Raw genomic sequence first — 17,063 nt, forward strand, 5'->3', positions numbered from 1 at the left:
AATGTTGTGATGGTCAGCGGCTGCCACTGTGTTCCATTATATGAATGGACATCATCGAGTTGACCAAGTCCCTAGTATTGGCTGGTTTATAACTTATCCATTGTAAACGGTAGTAAATCATATTTGTTCATCTTTGCACTGTGTGTTTCAGAAAGAGATCAAAGTTGTTTTAGTTCCCACAGTGTTTCAGACACTGCTGCGCAAATTTCATATACACTGACCGGCCAGATTATTATGACCGGCCAGATTATTATGACCACCCCATCAGTACAATGAAGTGAATTAGTTATGCAAATAATAATAATAATAAAAAAACCTTGAGAGTATTTGCTTAGGAAGTTTTCAATGTTCAGTATTTTTGGAAGTGTCAATGAAGTACTGATGGGGTGGTCATAATAATCTGGCCGGTCAGTGTATTCCCTCACTTATTCTCCTTCTGAACTTCATGGTAAATACTCTCATCTCCATTTGACAACCGATATTGAACCCTGAGGCATCATCAGCCTTTTCTGGCAGCTCTGGCCACATGGAGAGTCCACACAGCGCTTCCAGCCGGTGGCGTCCAAATCCCATTGAGCCTGGAGCCCGGGGTTTGCTCCCTAAGAGGAGGGAACTAAAGAGCACGTGAACCAGCGGGCTCCCTTTATGTGCTGAGTCTCGAGGCTGATGCTGCACATAGCACCTGTCCTTTGCCAGAAGCCGGTCCATCCTTGCTGCTTGACACAGTCACTGCAGGAAAGAAACATCTGCACAGCATATGTATCAAGGGACCTGGCGTATATAGTATACTGTTCTTAATATGTTTGCTCCCCTTAGCGCTGTGTGTTTTAACCAAGTCACCTCTCCGAGAAAGGTTGTTTCCACAGGTAGGGATTTTTTCCCTGAAGTTAGGGAGGGGATAAAACCCCTTAACTAAGTGTCAGGTGGGTAGTTAATCACTTTAACTACAAACAATCACACTTAAGCTACATAATCTTTACTCCCTGGAATGGAGATAAGAAACGCCCTAACCTTTGCAATAGAAACTGACAGGATTAAAATGAACTGGTATAAATACAGATTTAACAAGACAATAAACACCAGAACTTCCCTGAAGATCCTGACCAAAACTTGGCTGGAGATCCTGGCTAGGCTGCTGATCAACTGAAGGCTGTCTCCGAGTCATTCCTTCTTCACCGACTCCGTCCACACCTTTGGGGACCCCTGGACCTGCTAGGGTTGGCGCCCAACAGTCCTTGAGGAACCACCACCTGCACTCACACAGCAGGACCCAGTCCTCACACTCACGCTCCCTGTTCCAAGCCTCCTAAGTGCCCTCTGCATTAGGTGGGTTTCGCTTACTATTTGCCATCCATTCTGACAGTTTTCCACTCTGTCAGTGTAGGTGACAGCGTACAGAACCTGGTCAGTGACAAGCAGATTCTTCTGATCGTGAGACGGTTTCTGTCCAGCGAGAACGCAAACGCTTGCAGTCTGAGATGTGGGTGCCATTGCTCTGCAGGGCCCCAGCCCCTGTGCTCCCAGCCCGCGGTCTCACCCCAGCACCTTTCTCTCAGGGATGATACACAGTGTGGGGCCTGTCTGCTCCTCTGACCGGCTGTCATCCTGCTTCTGCTGTCCCTGCGGTCCATCCAGGTCCCAGGTGCTCGTGTGCGTCTGTGTGAGACTCTCTGTGATGTGGGACCTGGGAGAACTGCTCCGTGGAGGGTGTTCAGGAAACCCTCTCAGGACGCCCTGTTCTGTGACATCCTCTGAGCAACAGGACACAGCGCTGAGAGGCAGTCCCTTCCTGAGAGTGGGACCCCCAGTGACGCTGCTGGTTTAGGGAAATCTGTCTGCGCGCCCAGCTAACCGGCCGGAGCTGGAGAGCATCCAGTGCAGGCCCAGCCCCGCATCCCTGTGGCCCATGGGCCTCTTTCCCTGCTGGGTCAGGACCTGAGGGACCACTGAGATGCTCCCAAAGGACACGGATGTACCATGTGCACAAGCACAGCAAAGGGAGAAGCAACACTGGGTCCCAGGGTGGCATTTGGCTTTGAATTGTTCTCATGATGTTAACAAATCTTTGGAAAGTTACACTTTCACCCCCCTTACCTGGGGGAGCCAGGTGGATCACATCACCATTGCCCATATAGAGTGCCCAGTGCGAGTAGCCGATGCGGGAAATCTCAATCAGGTCTCCAGGCTTGGGCTCTCCAAGAAACTGCGAGGAAACAGCCAGGAAGGTGAGACAGATGTCAGGGAGCTGCAGAGACCTGGGCTGGGAGCTGCAGCTCCGCCTGGGGATTTGCTTACTGATGCTCACCCCATGGGAAGAGTGGGGGGGGGGGGGAAGGGGGAGGGGGCGGACTCTTGTCCCCTGTGGGGTCCTCAGCCTGCTGTAACTTCTAGAGGTTAACCTCTGAATAACTGAAAGCCTGGAAAAATGACCTTGTATATTAGGACAGTGAAAATTTGTCCAGAATGTGTGTGTAATGAATCTGTGTCTGTGTGAATTGTGCATGGATATGTTGTGTGCTACATGTACATGCACACACACCAAGATGCAGACATGCATATGCAGGTGTATTGTGTGTCTCTGGAGGGTGGTAACACAACAGCCTATATGTAACCCCCTTCCCTGAGGCTGGGGCCCAGGCCCATCCCCCACAACATTGTCCAAGTGAGTCTGATCTTCTCTGCTCTCACACACTGACCCTCATGTCTCCATCCTGTGTTTGCCCTGGCTGTGCATGGGCTTGACACCCACCACCTCACACTCTGCCCTCCCAGCCCCGGGACACAGACCCTTGAAAATGCTGAGCTGACAGACAGCAGGTGACAGCACCCTGAGGGCACCTGAGCATTGGAGAAGACCCTCCTGTTGTTACCCAGCTTCCTGCCCTGGGCACAGGGCTCACAGTCCCCCAGCAGGCTCTGCGGGCACATTTCCCCCATAACTGCCACCCTCCCAAGCCCAGGGGAAGGAAGCAGCACCCACGTGCTCAGCTGGGGAAACTGAGGCCCAGAGAGGTAGAGGGAGTTGCCCAGGGACACTCAGGTGGCATTGGCTGCACTGGGTCTTCTCTGCCCCGACCCTTCCTGGTCCCCTTTCCTCCCTCCCTCCCGCCCTGCCTTACCACCTCCTCCCTGCTCCTCAGTGTCCCTGCCCAGGGCACCGCAGCTTCCTGATATGAGAATTTTTAAATTTATCCTCCCATTTGTGTCTGACCTCAGCTAACCTCCTGCAGCGCTCACCCCAGGCCGCCCAATCTGAGACCGGGGCCAGCTTCCCTTTGCCCTCATCCATGCCAACATCCAACAGAGGTCACTTAGCCTGGAAGCTTCTCTGGAATTCACTTCTTTGTTCACCTTTCTCCCATGACTTCATTCAGGGCCATCCTGTTCCCGATTATGTTGCCCCATGTTTTCCTGAGCCATCCCCAGACTTCTGTCCTACCAACTGCAGGGCCTGGGTAAACCTCTGTAACGTGGTCATTTGGTGGTGACGGGGCTGGATAAAGGAGGAGCTTTTTTCCTGGGCTCCTGGGGCCAGAGCTCTGGGGGTGAAAGTGGAATGGCTCTGTGGTCTGGGCCCTACCTGGGCTCCAGCTCTGCTGAGGGAGGTGGTGGCAGAGCTGAGGAGAGGATGGCAAACTATGGCCTCAGGAATCACTGTGCTCTGTTTACTGTTCCCAAGTTCAGCCTGGAAACTTCTATGTCCAGCCCCACCCCAGCCCTGAACTCCAGACTCACACGTCCAGCTGCTACTCAACAGGTCCACCTGGATGTCTAATCGTCACCTTAACACCCCACCTGAGCATCAAATCTCTAATTTCCCTCCCAAACCTGCCCCTCCTCCCTCATCTCCTCCATCCAGGCTGCCCGTCACCCAATCACAGGGGCTGTGAGCCCTGGAGGTGCTGTGGTTCAGCAGAAACAGCCGGAAGCACTGGGCATTCAATCCTGCTGCTGCCTCTCACTAGCTGTGTTTTGCTAAGAGGGAAAGAAGAGAGCGGTAGGATGTGCCCAGACCATACAGAACATGTCCTCGAGCTCTTACATGGGCCACAGACCTTGAGCATCTCTTGCCTGAGGGCTCTCTAGGGCCTTAGGAGACCTGTCATGGTCCCGGGTTGGCCCAGACTTTCCTGACAGCACACAGGGCATCAGGAGCTGCCTTTAGGGTGTGTCTTAGAGGCGAAGGATCCTAAAGAAATAGAGGTGGCCAGGGCCCTAGAGGTCCTTCAATATCCCCTCCTTGTGCACATGGGGAAACTGAGGCCAGAGAGGAAGTGGCCTGTTCAAAGATCCCGAGTGGATCAGGAACAGATCCGAGATCTGATCTTAGACATCTTGACTCCCACCAGCAGGAAGCAGGGAGCATAATTTTACATCATTTCTGGTAAGTTTTTCTTCTGGATGCACAGCCCTCACACCAGGATGCATCCCCAACCCCAGCAGTCCTCCAGAAGGTAGAGGGAGTCCTCCAGAAGGTAGAGGGAGTCCCCCAGAGAGGGCCTTACCTGCTGCATGCGGGCCTTGCCATATCTCAGATCGGTGACCAAGCACTCACTGTTCCGGCTCAGATCACTGTACTCCATCTTCTTACCAAGCATCTCCTTCCAAGATCTGACCATCTCCTTTATGGGCCGTGGTTTGTACAGGTGGTCCAAGTAGTTGTTGACCTTATAGGAGCAGCTTCCCAGCACTTCCACGAGGAGCTCCACTTTCACCTCCCCTAAGTTGGTGGGGGAACCAGCCTCAGAGTTCTCTGGAATCAGACACACGAGTATCAGGAACTGCAGGGGAGGCCAGGGAGGGAGAGAGGACACAAGACAGGGAAGAAGGGCCAGGGGATGATATTATTGAGCCTTGTTGCCTGTCCCTTCACCAATGTGATTAGAGGTTTCATGGATTTTACTCTTTTACTTAATGAGATGTGAATACTTTAAAAATATATATATTTTATTGATTTTTTACAGAGAGCAAGGGAGATGGACAGAGAGTTAGAAACATCGATGAGAGAGAAACATCGATCAGCTGCCTCTTGTACACTCCCTATGGGGGATGTGCCAGCAGCCAAGGTACATGCCCTTGACCGGAATCGAACCTGGGACCTTTGAGTCCGCAGGCTGATGCTCTATCCACTGAGACAAACCAGTTAGAGCTATGAATACATTTTTTTAAATATATTTTTTATTGCTTAAGATATTACATATGTGTCCTTATCCCCACGTTACCCCCTACCCCCCCCTACCCCCCCGCTCATGCCCTCCCCCCCCCCTCCCCCCGCGTTGTCTATGTCCATTGGTTAGGCCTATATGCTTGCATATAAGTCCTTTGGTTGATCTTTCCCCCTTACCCCCACCCTCCCCCACCTTCCCTCCAAGGCCCGACAGTCCAATCAATGCCTCTCCATCTCTGGATCAGTCCTTGTTCATCAGTTTATGTTGTTCATTGTATTCCACAAATGAGTGAGATCATGTGGTATTTATCCGCTCTCCAGTTCCATCCATGCTGTGGCAAATGGTAAGAGTTCCTTTTTCTTCTTCCTCTTCTTAAAGAATACCTTTCAGCATTTCATATAATGCTGGTTTGGTGGTGATGAACTACTTTAGCTTTTTCTTATCTGTGAAGCTCTTTATCTGACCTTCTATCCTGAATGATAGCTTTGCTGGATAAAGTAATCTTGGTTGTAGGTTCTTGGCATTCATCACTTTGAATATTTCTTGCCACTCTCTTCTGGCTTGCATGGTTTCTGTTGAGAAATCAGCTGACAGTCGTATGGGTACTCCCTTGTAGGTAACTGACTGTCATTCTCTTGCTGCTTTTACGATTCTCTCTTTGTCTTTTGCTCTTGGCATTTTAATCATGATGTGTCTTGGTGTGGTCCTCTTTGGGTCCCTTTTGTTTGGGGTTCTCTGCACTTCCTGGACTTGTAAGTCTATTTCTTTGACCAGGAAGGGGAAGTTTTCTGTCATTATTTCTTCAAATAGGTTTTCAATATCTTGCCCTCTCTCTTCTTCTGGTACCCCTATAATTCTGATGTTGGTACGCTTGACGTTGTCCCAGAGGCTCCTTACACTATCTTCATATTTTTGGAATCTTTTTTCTTTTTTCTTTTTCGGTTGGGTATTTTTTGTTTCTTCATATTTCAAATCTTTGACTTGATTCTTGGGATCCTCTTGTCTGCTGTTGGATCTCTGTATATTATTCTTTATTTCAGTCAGTGTATGCTTAATTTCTAGTTGGTCTTTTTTCATATTCTCCAGGGTCTCACTAAATTTATCGGCGATTTCCATAAAATTCTTGAAAAACCTTATAAACGTGGTCTTGAACTCTATATCCAGTCATTTGCTTTCCTCCATTTCTGTCATTTGTGACCTGTTTCTTTGTCTCCACATTTTTTATGCTTCCCTGTGTTGGTAGAGTGGTTTTGTGTGCTAGGTGTCCTGTAGGGCCCAGTGGCTCAGCCTCCCCAGTTACCTGAGGTGGACACTCTTGGTGTACCCCCTTGTGGGCTTTTTGCACAGTCTTATTGTAGTTATGCCTTGATTGTTGTAGGATCACTGGGAGGAATTGACCCCCAGGCCAATTGGCAGTGAGAATCAGCTGTGTCTATGGTGGGAGAACTTCTGTGCTAAAGACACCCTTCTGGGGCAAGACCTGCTTCAGTGGGGCTTTGGTGCTCACTGAGTCTGCACCCTGAGTGTGTCCCTTATGGATCTGAGGAGTTGTAATCTGGATGATCCCACTCTGACCACTGGGTACACTGGCTCTTGGATCTAAGGAGGTGCTAATTTAGCCTCTGCCTGAGGTTACACAGCAGGAGCTATGGAGAGATATGCAGATTCCCCTTCCTTTTTTGGAGTTTAAGGTGCCCTGATGAGGCCCAGCTGTGAAGCAATGCAAGCTGCTGTGGGGCCTTGGGCCTTGTCTTGGAAGTGCTGGGGCTGTCTGGCCCAGCTGCAGTTAGGTAATTTTCAGGTTGCAAAGGGCCAGGGCATTCATATGCAAAAGCCTCTGCTGCAGCCTGGGTGGGGCGGGGTCTCAGGGAATCAAAGGGCGGAGCAAGCAGCTATGGCGGATTCTCAGCCCTGCCCTAAGGGGCCCTGCGTCTCAGTGTCCCGGTAATTGCTGCAAGCACCTCTGAGGGAAAGCCGCCCTCAAGTTCCGAGTTCTGCCTGCTGCCAGACAGTCCAGTTTCTCCCGTATGAGTCCTGGGTCCCCAGAGACTTCCCGGAACCGGAGTTCAGAGCAGTCGGGAGCTTGTGACTCCCTCCCGATTCAAAAAGACAGCCGCGTCCTCAGGTGCCAGCCCCTTTCCGCGCCGTGCACGCTCGAGCCTCCGTACCTTGGCACTTTACTTCCGCAGCTCCTCTGGCTCTCAGTGTGCTTATCTTTCTAGTTGTAGAATTTCCACTCAGCCAGCCTTCCTGTAGTTCTGGATCATGCCCGTTTTGTCTTTTTGTTGTATTTTTGAAGTTGTTGTGGGAGGCAGCAATTTCCCGGTGTTTATCTATGCCGCCACCTTAGTTTCTGCTGTGAATACTTTTTTAAAGCTAATGAATACTGTGATATTCAGTGGCTGCTATTGCGCTCCATGATATGAACGGACATCATTAGTTGACCATCCACCGTCATTGATCCTCCTCCTTTATGAGACCAGGACACCCAGAGATGCTGCTGGTTTAATGAAATCTGTCTGCATGCCCAGCTTAATGGCCAGAGCTGGACAGCTCCAAGTGCGGCCCCATCGAAACTCCTCAGGGCCCACGGACCTCTTTCCCGCTGTGTCATGGGTGTGGGACCAGCACTGCTCAGGGAGAAACTGACACAGATATCCCGAGGTGGCATTTGGCTTTCAATTGATCTCATCATGATAACAAAACCATGGAGATTTATACTTTCAACCCCCCTTACCTGGGGGAGCCAGGTGGATCACATCACCATCGCCCACATAGAGGGCCCAGTGTGAGGAGCCGATGCGGGAAATCTCAATCAGGTCTCCAACCTTGGGCTCTTCACAAAACTGCAAGGAAACAGCCAGGAGAGTGAGACAGATTTCAGGGAGCTGCAGAGGCCCGGGCTGGGAGCTGCAGCTCCACCTGCGGATTTGCTTACTGATGCTCACCCCATGGGAAGCGTGTGTGTGTGTGTGTGTGTGTGTGTGTGTGTGTGTGTGTGTGGTGGGAGGACTCTTGTCCCATTTGGGGACGTCAGCCTGCTGAGCTTTTAAAGGTTGCCCTATGAGCAACTGGAAGTCTGGAAAATTACCTTGTGGATTCAGAGAGTAAAGATTTGTCCAGAATGTGTATGATGCATGGGTGCACTGTTCATGGATATATTGTGTTTCCTGTGTACATGCACACACATTTGGATGCAGACATGCATATGCAGGTGTATAGTGTATGTGTCTGGAGGGTGATAAGACAACAGCCTGTATGTAACCCCCTTCCCTGAGGCTGGGGCCCAGGCCCATCCCCCACAACATTGTCCAGGTGAGTCTGAGCTTCTAAGCTCTCACACACTGACCCTCATGTCTCCATCATGTGTTTGCCCTGGCTGTGCATGGCCCCAACACCCACCACCTCACACTCTGCCCTCCCAGCCCCGGTACACGGACCCTTGAAGATGCTGAGCTGACAGACAGCAGGTGACAGCATCCTGAGGGCACCTGAGCATTGGAGAAGGCCCTCCTGTTGTTGCCCAGCTTCCTGCCCTGGGCACAGGGCTCACAGTCCCCCAGCAGGCTCTGCGGGCACATTTCCCCCCGAACAGCCACCCTCCCAAGCCCAGGGGAAGGAAGCAGCACCCACGTGCTCAGCTGGGGAAACTGAGGATCAGAGAGGCAGAGGGACTTGCCCAGGGACACTCAGCTGGCAGTGGCTGCACTGGGTCTTCTCTGCCCCGACCCTTCCTGGTCCCCTTTCCTCCCTCCCTCCCGCCCTGCCTTACCACCTCCTCCCTGCTCCTCAGTGTCCCTGCCCAGGGCACCACAGCTTCCTGATCTGAGAATTTTTCAGTTTATCTTCCTATTTGTGTCTGACCTCAGCATACCACCTGCAATGCTCACCCCAGGCCGCCCAATCTGAGACCAGGGGTCAGCTTCCCATTGCCCTCATTCCATGCCAATATCCAACAGTGGTCATTTAGCCTGGAAGCTTCTCTGGAATTCACTTCTTTGTTCATCTTTCCCCCGTGACTTTATTCAGGGCCATCCCGTTCCCGATTATGTGACCCCTGTTTTCCTACCAACCCCAGACTTCTGTCCCACCCACTCCAGGGCCTGTGTGTCCATTTGGTCCTCACCGGGGTGGATAGGGGAGGGGGTTTGTGCCTGGGCTCCTGGGCCAGAGTTCTGGGGGTGAAAATGGAAATGACTCTGTAGTTGGAGCTGTACCTGGGCCCAGCTCTGCAGAGGGAGGTGGTGGCAGAGTAGAGGGAAGATGATGAGAAACCATGGCCTCAGGATCACTGTGCTCTGTGTACTGTTCCCATGTGCAGTCTGGAAACTTCTATCTCCAGTCATATGTCAGCCCCGAATTCAACTCACACATTCAACTGCTACTCAACAGCTCTACTGGAATGTCTAATGGTCACCTCAACACCCCACCTGAGCATCAAATCCTTAATTTCCCTCCCAAACCTGCTCCTCCTCCCTCATCTCCTCCATCCAGGTTGCCCATCACCCAATCACTGGGGCTGTGAGCCCTGGAGGTGCTGTGGTTCAGCAGAAACAGCCGGGAGCACTGGGCATTCAATCCTGCTTGTGCCTCCTACTAGCTGTGCTTTGCTAAGAGGGAAAGAGGAGAGCGGTAGGATGTGCCCAGACCTTACATACCATGTCCTTGAGCTCTTACATGGGCCACTAACCTTGAGCATCTCTTGCCCGAGGGCTCTCTAGGGCCTTAGGAGACCTGTCATGGTCCCGGGTTGGCCCAGACTTTCCTGACAGCACACAGGGCATCAGGAGCTGCCTTTAGGGTGGGTCTTAGAGGTAAAGGATCCTAAATCGATTGAGGTCCCCAGACAGAGGTCCTCCAAACATCCCCTCCTTCTGCACAAGAGGAAACTGAGGCCAGAGAGGAAGTGACCTGTTCAAAGCCCCTGAGTGGATCAGGAACAGACCCGAGATTTGATCTCAGACATCCTGACTCCCAGCCGGCAGGAAGCAGGGAGCATAATTTTGCATCATTCGGTGTAAGTTTTTCTTCTCAGTGCACAGGCCTCTCATCCCCACCCCAAGCAGAACCTCAGAAGGGAGAGGCAGCCCCCCAGAGAGGGCCTTACCTGCCGGCGGCGGGCCTTGCCGTATCTCAGATTGGTTATAAAGCGCTCGCAGTTACTGCTCATATCATTGTGCTCCATCTCCTGACCAACCATCTCCTTCCCAGATCTGAGCATCTCCTTTATCGGCCGTGGTTTGTACAGGTGGTCCAAGTGGTTGTTGACCTTATAGGAGCAGTTTTCCACCACCTCCTCAATTAGCTCCCTTCTCACCTTCCCTAAGCCAGCCTCAGAGTTCTTCCCTGGAATCAGACACACGAGTATCAGGAACTGCAGGGGAGGCCAGCGAGGGAGAGAGAAGACACAAGACAGGGAAGAAGGGCCAGGGATTACACTATTGAGCCTTGGTGCCTGTCCCTTCACCAAAGTGATTGGAGGATTTAATGATTTTGCTCTTTTCCTTATCGAGCTGTGAATGCTTTTTCATGGTATTTAATGTTGTGATGGTCAGTGGCTGCTATTGTGCTCTCTTATAAGAACGGACATCAGCTAGTTGACCAATCCACTGTCACTGATCCTTCTCCTTAAAGAGACTGTGGACACCCAGCGACGCTGCTGGTTTAGAGAAATCTGTCTGCGTGCCCAGCTACATCTGCTGAGCTCTGAATACAGCAGCAGCCCGGCTTCCCTGGGGCCCTCGGATCTCTTTCCCTGCTGTGTGATGGGCTTGAAACTACCGAGATTCCTCCCAGGGACACGGATAAAGGGGGAACCCTAGCACTGGTCACGGAGAAAGCAACATGGGTTCCCAAAGTGGCATTTGGCTTTGAATTGATCTCATCATGTTAAGAAATCTCGAAGAAGTTAACCCTTCGACACCCCTTACCTGGAAAACCCAGGTGGATCACATAACCATTGCCCACATAGAGGGCCCAGTGGGAATAGAAAAAGTGCGAAACTTCAATCAGGTCTCCAGGCTTGGGCTCTTCATGAAACTGCAAGAAAATAGCCAGGATGTGAGACAGATGTCAGGGAGCTGCAGAGGCCCAGGCCGGGAGCTGCGCTCCGCCTGGAGATTTGCTTACTGATGCTCACCCCATGGGAAGCGTGTGTGTGTGTGTGTGTGTGTGTGTGTGTGTGTGTGTGTGTGTAGGACTCTAGTCCCCTGTGGGGTCCTCAGCCTGCTGTTGCTTCTAGAGGTTGCCCTGTGAGTAACTGGAAGCCTGGAAAAATGTCTTTGTGCATTGGGAGAGTGAAGATTTGTTCAGAATGTGTGTGTAGTACATGTGTGTCTGTGTGTATTGTACATGGACATGTTTTGTGTTGTGTGTACATACACACACACTAGGATGCAGACATGAATATGCAGGTGTATTGTGTATGTGCCTGGAAGGTGTTAACACACAGCCTGTATGTAAACCCCCTTCCCTGAGGCTGGGGACCAGGCCCATCACACTCTGACCCTCATGTCTCCATCATGTGTTTGCCTGGCTGTGCATGGCCCCAACACCCACCACCTCACACTCTGCCCTCCCAGCCCCGGCACACGGACCCTTGAAAATGCTGAGCTGACAGACAGCAGGTGACAGCACCCTGAGGGCACCTGAGCATTGGCGAAGGCCCTCCTGTTGTTGCCCAGTTTCCTGACCTGGGCAGAGGGCTCACAGTCCCCCAGCAGGCTCTGTGGGCACATTTCCCCCATAACTGCCACCCTCCCAAGCCCAGGGGAAGGAAGCAGCATCAACATACTAATCTGGGGAAACTGAGACCCAGAGAGGTGGAGGGACTTGCCCAGGGACACTCAGGTGGCAGTGGCTGCACTGGGTCTTCTCTGCCCCGACCCTTCCTGGTCCCCTTTCCTCCCTCCCTCCCTGCCTTACCACCTCCTCCCTGCTCCTCAGTGTCCCTGCCCAGGGCACCACAGCTTCCTGATCTGAGAATTTTTCAGTTTATCTTCCTGTTTGTGTCTGACCTCAGCTAACCTCCTGCAGCGCTCACCCCAGGCCGCCCAATCTGAGACCAGGGCCAGCTTCCCTTTGCCCTCATTCCATGCCAACATCCAACAGTGGTCATTTAGCCTGGAAGCTTCTCTGGAATTCACTTCTTTGTTCATCTTTCCCCCATGACTTCATTCAGGGCCATCCTGTTCCCGATTATGTGACCCCATGTCTTTCTGACCAACCCCCAGACCTCTGTCCCACCCACTCCAGGGCCTGTGTGAGCCTCCATGGTGGGGCCATTGGTCCTGAAGGGAACGGATAGGGGAGGTGGCTTGGTGCCTGGGCTTCTGGGGCCAGAGCTCTGGGGGTGGAAGTGGGAATGGCTCTGTGGTCTGGGCTCCAGCTCTGCAGAGGGAGGTGGTGGCAGCGCTAAGGGGAGAGGATGGGAAGCCATGGCCTCAGGGATCACTGTGCTCTGTGTGCTGTTCCCAGTGCAGCCTGGAAACTTCTATCTCCACCCCCACCTCAGCCCACTCCAGACTCACACGTCCAACTGCTACTCAACAGGTCCACCTGGATGTCTAACTGGTCACCTCAACACCCCACCTGAGCATCAAATCCTTAATTTCCCTCCCAATCCTGCTCCTCCTCCCCTCATCTCCTCCATCCAGGCTGCCCATCACCCAATCACAGGGGCTGTGAGCCCTGGAGGTGCTGTGGTTCAGCAGAAAGAGCCAGGAGCACTGGGCATTGAATCCTGCTGCTGCCTCTCACTAGCTGTGCTTTGCTAAGAGGGAAAGAGGAGAGCGGTAAGGACGTGCCCAGACCTTATAGAACATGTCCTTGAGCTCTTACATGGGCCACAGACCTTGAGCATCTCTTGCCCGAGGGCTCCCTGGGGCCTTAGGAGACCTGTCATGGTCCCGGGGTTGGCTCAGACTTTGCCGACAGCACACAGGGCATCAGGAGCTGCCTTTAGGATGGGTCTTAGATACAAAGGATCCTAAATGGATAGAGGTGGCCAGAACCCCAGAAGTCCACCAAACATTTCCTCCTTCTGTACATGGGGAAACTGAGGCTGAGAGAGGAAGTGACCTGTTCAAAGGCCCAGGAGTGGATCAGGAACAGACCTGAGATTTTTTCCCAGACAACCTGACTCCTAGCCAGCAGGAGGCAGGGAGCATAATTTTGCATCATTTAGAGTAAGTTTTTCTTCTGGATGCACAGTCCTCTCACTATCCATCCTCCCCACCCCAAGCAGACCTCCAGGAGGAAAGGAATCCCCCCAGAGAGGGCCTTACCTGCCGGCTGCCGGCCTCGCCGTATCTCAAATCGGTGACAAACCACTTACAGGTCCAGCTCAGAAAACCGGACTCCCTCTTCTTACCAACCATCTTCTTCCCAGATCTGAGCATCTCCTTTAAGGGCCGTGGTTTGTACAGGTGGTCCAAGTGGTTGTTGACCTCATAGGAGCAGTTTTCTACCACTTCCATGAGGGGCTGCCTTTTCACCTCCCCTAAGCCGCTTTGGAAACCATCCTCAGAGTTCTCCTCTGGAATCAGACACACGAGTATCAGGAACTGCAGGGGAGGCCAGGGAGGGAGAGAGAAGACACAAGACAGGGGAGAAGGGCCAGGGATGACACTAGTGAGCTTTGCTGTCTGTCCCTTCACCAATGTGATTGGAGGATTCACGGATTTTATCTTTTTACTAAATGAGCTGTGAATACTTTTCAAGCTAATGAACATTCTGGTGGTCAGTGGCTGCTATTGTGCTCCATGATATGAACGGACATCGTCTAGTTGACCATCCACCGTCACTGATCCTTCTTTATGACACTGTGGACACCTAGACATGTGGCTGGTTTAGTGAAATCTGTCAGCGCGCCCAGTTAAAGGGCCGGAGCTGGAGAGCCCCAAAAGCGGCCCCAGCCCGGCGTCACCTGGCCCCTCGGACCTCTTTCCCTATTCTGTCAGGACTTGTGGGACCATTAAGCTGCCTCTAAGGGACACGGATGTAGGGTGAACTCAAGCACAGCTCAGGGAGAAACCAATGCAGGGCTCCCAGGGTGGCATTTGGCGTTGAATTGTTCTCATCATGTTAACAAATCTTTGGTGAGTTACACTTTCAATACCCCTTACCTGGGGGAGCCAGGTGGATCACATAACCATCGCCCACATAGAGGGCCCAGTGTGAGGAGCCGATGCGGGAAATCTCAATCAGGTCTCCAGGCTTGGGGTCTTCACGAATCTGCAACGAAACAGCCAGGAAGGTGAGACAGATGTCAGGGAGCTGCAGAGGCCCGGGCTGGGAGCTGTAGCTAGGCCTGTGCAGTCCATGATTACTTAATATGTTCATCACCTGGTGAGTGTGTGTGTGTTTGGGGGCGGGGGGTACGGGGCGGGGGGACTCTTGGTCTCTTGAACTCCTCAGCCTGCTGTAGCTTCTAGAGGTTGCCCTGTGTGGAAGTTGAAGCCTGGAACGCCTTGCTCTGTGCATACATAACGTGAGTGTGTTGCCTACACACACACTTGGATGCAGACATGCCCATGTAGCTGTACTGTGCATGTGGGGGGTGTTGACACCGCAGCGGTGTATCAACCCCTTCCTGAGGCTGGGTGACCAGGCAACATCAGACACGGGAGTTTGATCCTGTTTGAGCCGCTGACCTGAGACCCAGGGGAAGCCTCATGAGGGACCTGAGATTGCAACGTGTCCTAGAGCGGCTGCCTGTTTCCTGCAGGGACAGGGGCAAGGTTGGGCCTGACACAGTCACACAGCAGGCTCTGCTGGCACATTTCCCCCCATAACTGCCATCCGCCCAAGCCCAGGGGCAGGAAGCAGCACCCCTGCTCAGCTGGGGAAACTGAGGATCAGAGAGGCAGAGGGACTTGCCCAGGGACACTCAGCCGGCAGTGGCTGCATGGGGTCTTCTCTGCCCCAACCCTTCCCGGTCCCCTTTCCTCCTTCCCTTTGCACACCCCCAATTGCTCCTCAGTGTCCCCGCCCAGCACACCACAGTTTCATGTTCGATAATTTTTCAGTTCACTTCCTCTCTGTTCCTGATTTCAGGGAATGACAAACCTTCAGCCTCCCTCACCTGAGACGGCCCATTCTGAGACCAGGGGTCAGCTTACTTTTGCCCCTGTTCCATGCCAATATCCAACACCAATGGTCACCCTGGAAGTTTCTCCTGAATTCACTTCCTCCTTCATCTCCCGCCCATGACCTTGGTTAAGGGCGGCCCGGTTATAATTATGTGACCCCACGTTTTCCCGACCAGCCCTAGACTTCTGTCCCTACCATTACATATCCAGTGTCAACTTCCATGGTGGGGCCATTTGATTCTGATGGGGGTGGGTAAGGGAGGGGGCTTCCTGCCTGGGCTCGTGGGGACAGAGCTCTGGGGGTGAAAGAGGGAATGGCTCTGTGGCCGGGGTTTTCCCTGGGTCCCACCTCTGCATCAGGTGGGAGCTGAGGGGAGACAATGGGAAACAACGGCCTCAGGAATCACTGTGCTCTGTGTACTGTTCCCAAGTGCAGCCTGGAAACTTCTATCTCCACCCGCACCTCAGCCTGAAACACTAAACTCACACGTCCAACTGCTACTCAACAGGTCCACCTGGATGTCTAACTGGTCACCTCAACACCCACCTGAGCATCAAACCCTTAATTCCCCTCCCAAACCTGCCCCTCCTCCCCTCATCTCCTCCATCCAGGCTGCCCATCACCCAATCACAGCGGCTGTGGGCCTGGAGGTGCTGTGGTTCAGCAGAAAGAGCCGGGAGCACTGGGGATTGAATCCTGCTGCTGCCTCTCACTAGCTGTGCTTCGCTAAGAGGGAAAGAGGAGAGTGGTAAGAATGTGCCCAGACCATACAGAACATGTTCTTGAGCTCTTACATGGGCCACAGACCTTGAGCATCTCTTGCCCGAGGGCTCCCTGCGGCCTTAGGAGACCGGTCATGGTCCGGGGTTGGCCCAGACTTTCCCTGACAGCACACAGGGCATCAGGAGCTGCCTTTAGGGTGGGTCAGACGCCAGAGGTCCTCCAAACAATCCCCTGCTTCTGCACATGGGGAAACTGAGGCAGAGGATCCTAAAGGGATAGAGGTGGCCAGAATGCCAGAGGGCATCCAACATCCCCTCCTTGTGCACATGGGGAAACTGAGGCCAGAGAGGAAGGGACCTGTTCAAAGACCCTGAGTGGATCAGGAACAGACCTGATATTTGAGCTCAGACATCCTAATTCCCAGCCAGCAGGAGGCAGGGAGCATAATTTTGCATCATTCGGGGTAGTTTTTTCTTCTGGCTGCACAGGCCTGTCATGTCCACCCCAAGTAGAACCCCAGAAGGGAGAGGGAGCCCCCCACAGAGGGCCTTACCTGCCGCAAATGAGCCTTGCCATATCTCAGGTTGGTGACAAAGAGTTTAGGGTGCGTGCTCAGATCACTGTCCTCCATCTCCTCACCAACCATCTCCTTCTCAGCACTGATCATCTGCTTTATGGGCCGTGGTTCGTACAGGTGGTCCACCTGGCTGTCCACCTTATCGGAGGAGTTTCCCATCGCTTCACCAGAGCTGCCTTTTCACAACCCGTAAACCGGTGGGGGCGCCAGACGCAGAATTCTTCCCTTGAATCAGACACAGGAGTATCAGGAACTGCAGGGGGAGGCCAGGGAGGGAGAGAGAAATCAGAAGCCAAGAAAGAAGGGCGAAGGGAATCCACTATTGAGCTTTGGTTTCTGTCCCTTCACCAATGTGATTGGAGGATTCAGTGATTTTGCTCTTTTCCTTAACGAGCTGTGAAGACATTTCATGTTAATCAATGTTGTGATGGTCAGTGGCTGCCACTGTGTTCCATTGTATGAATGGACACCATCTAGTTGACCAAGTCCCTATTATGGGCTGG

Source organism: Myotis nattereri (assembly GCF_964212035.1).
Source record: "Myotis nattereri genome assembly, chromosome: 9".
NCBI classification, from domain to species: Eukaryota; Metazoa; Chordata; class Mammalia; order Chiroptera; family Vespertilionidae; genus Myotis; species Myotis nattereri.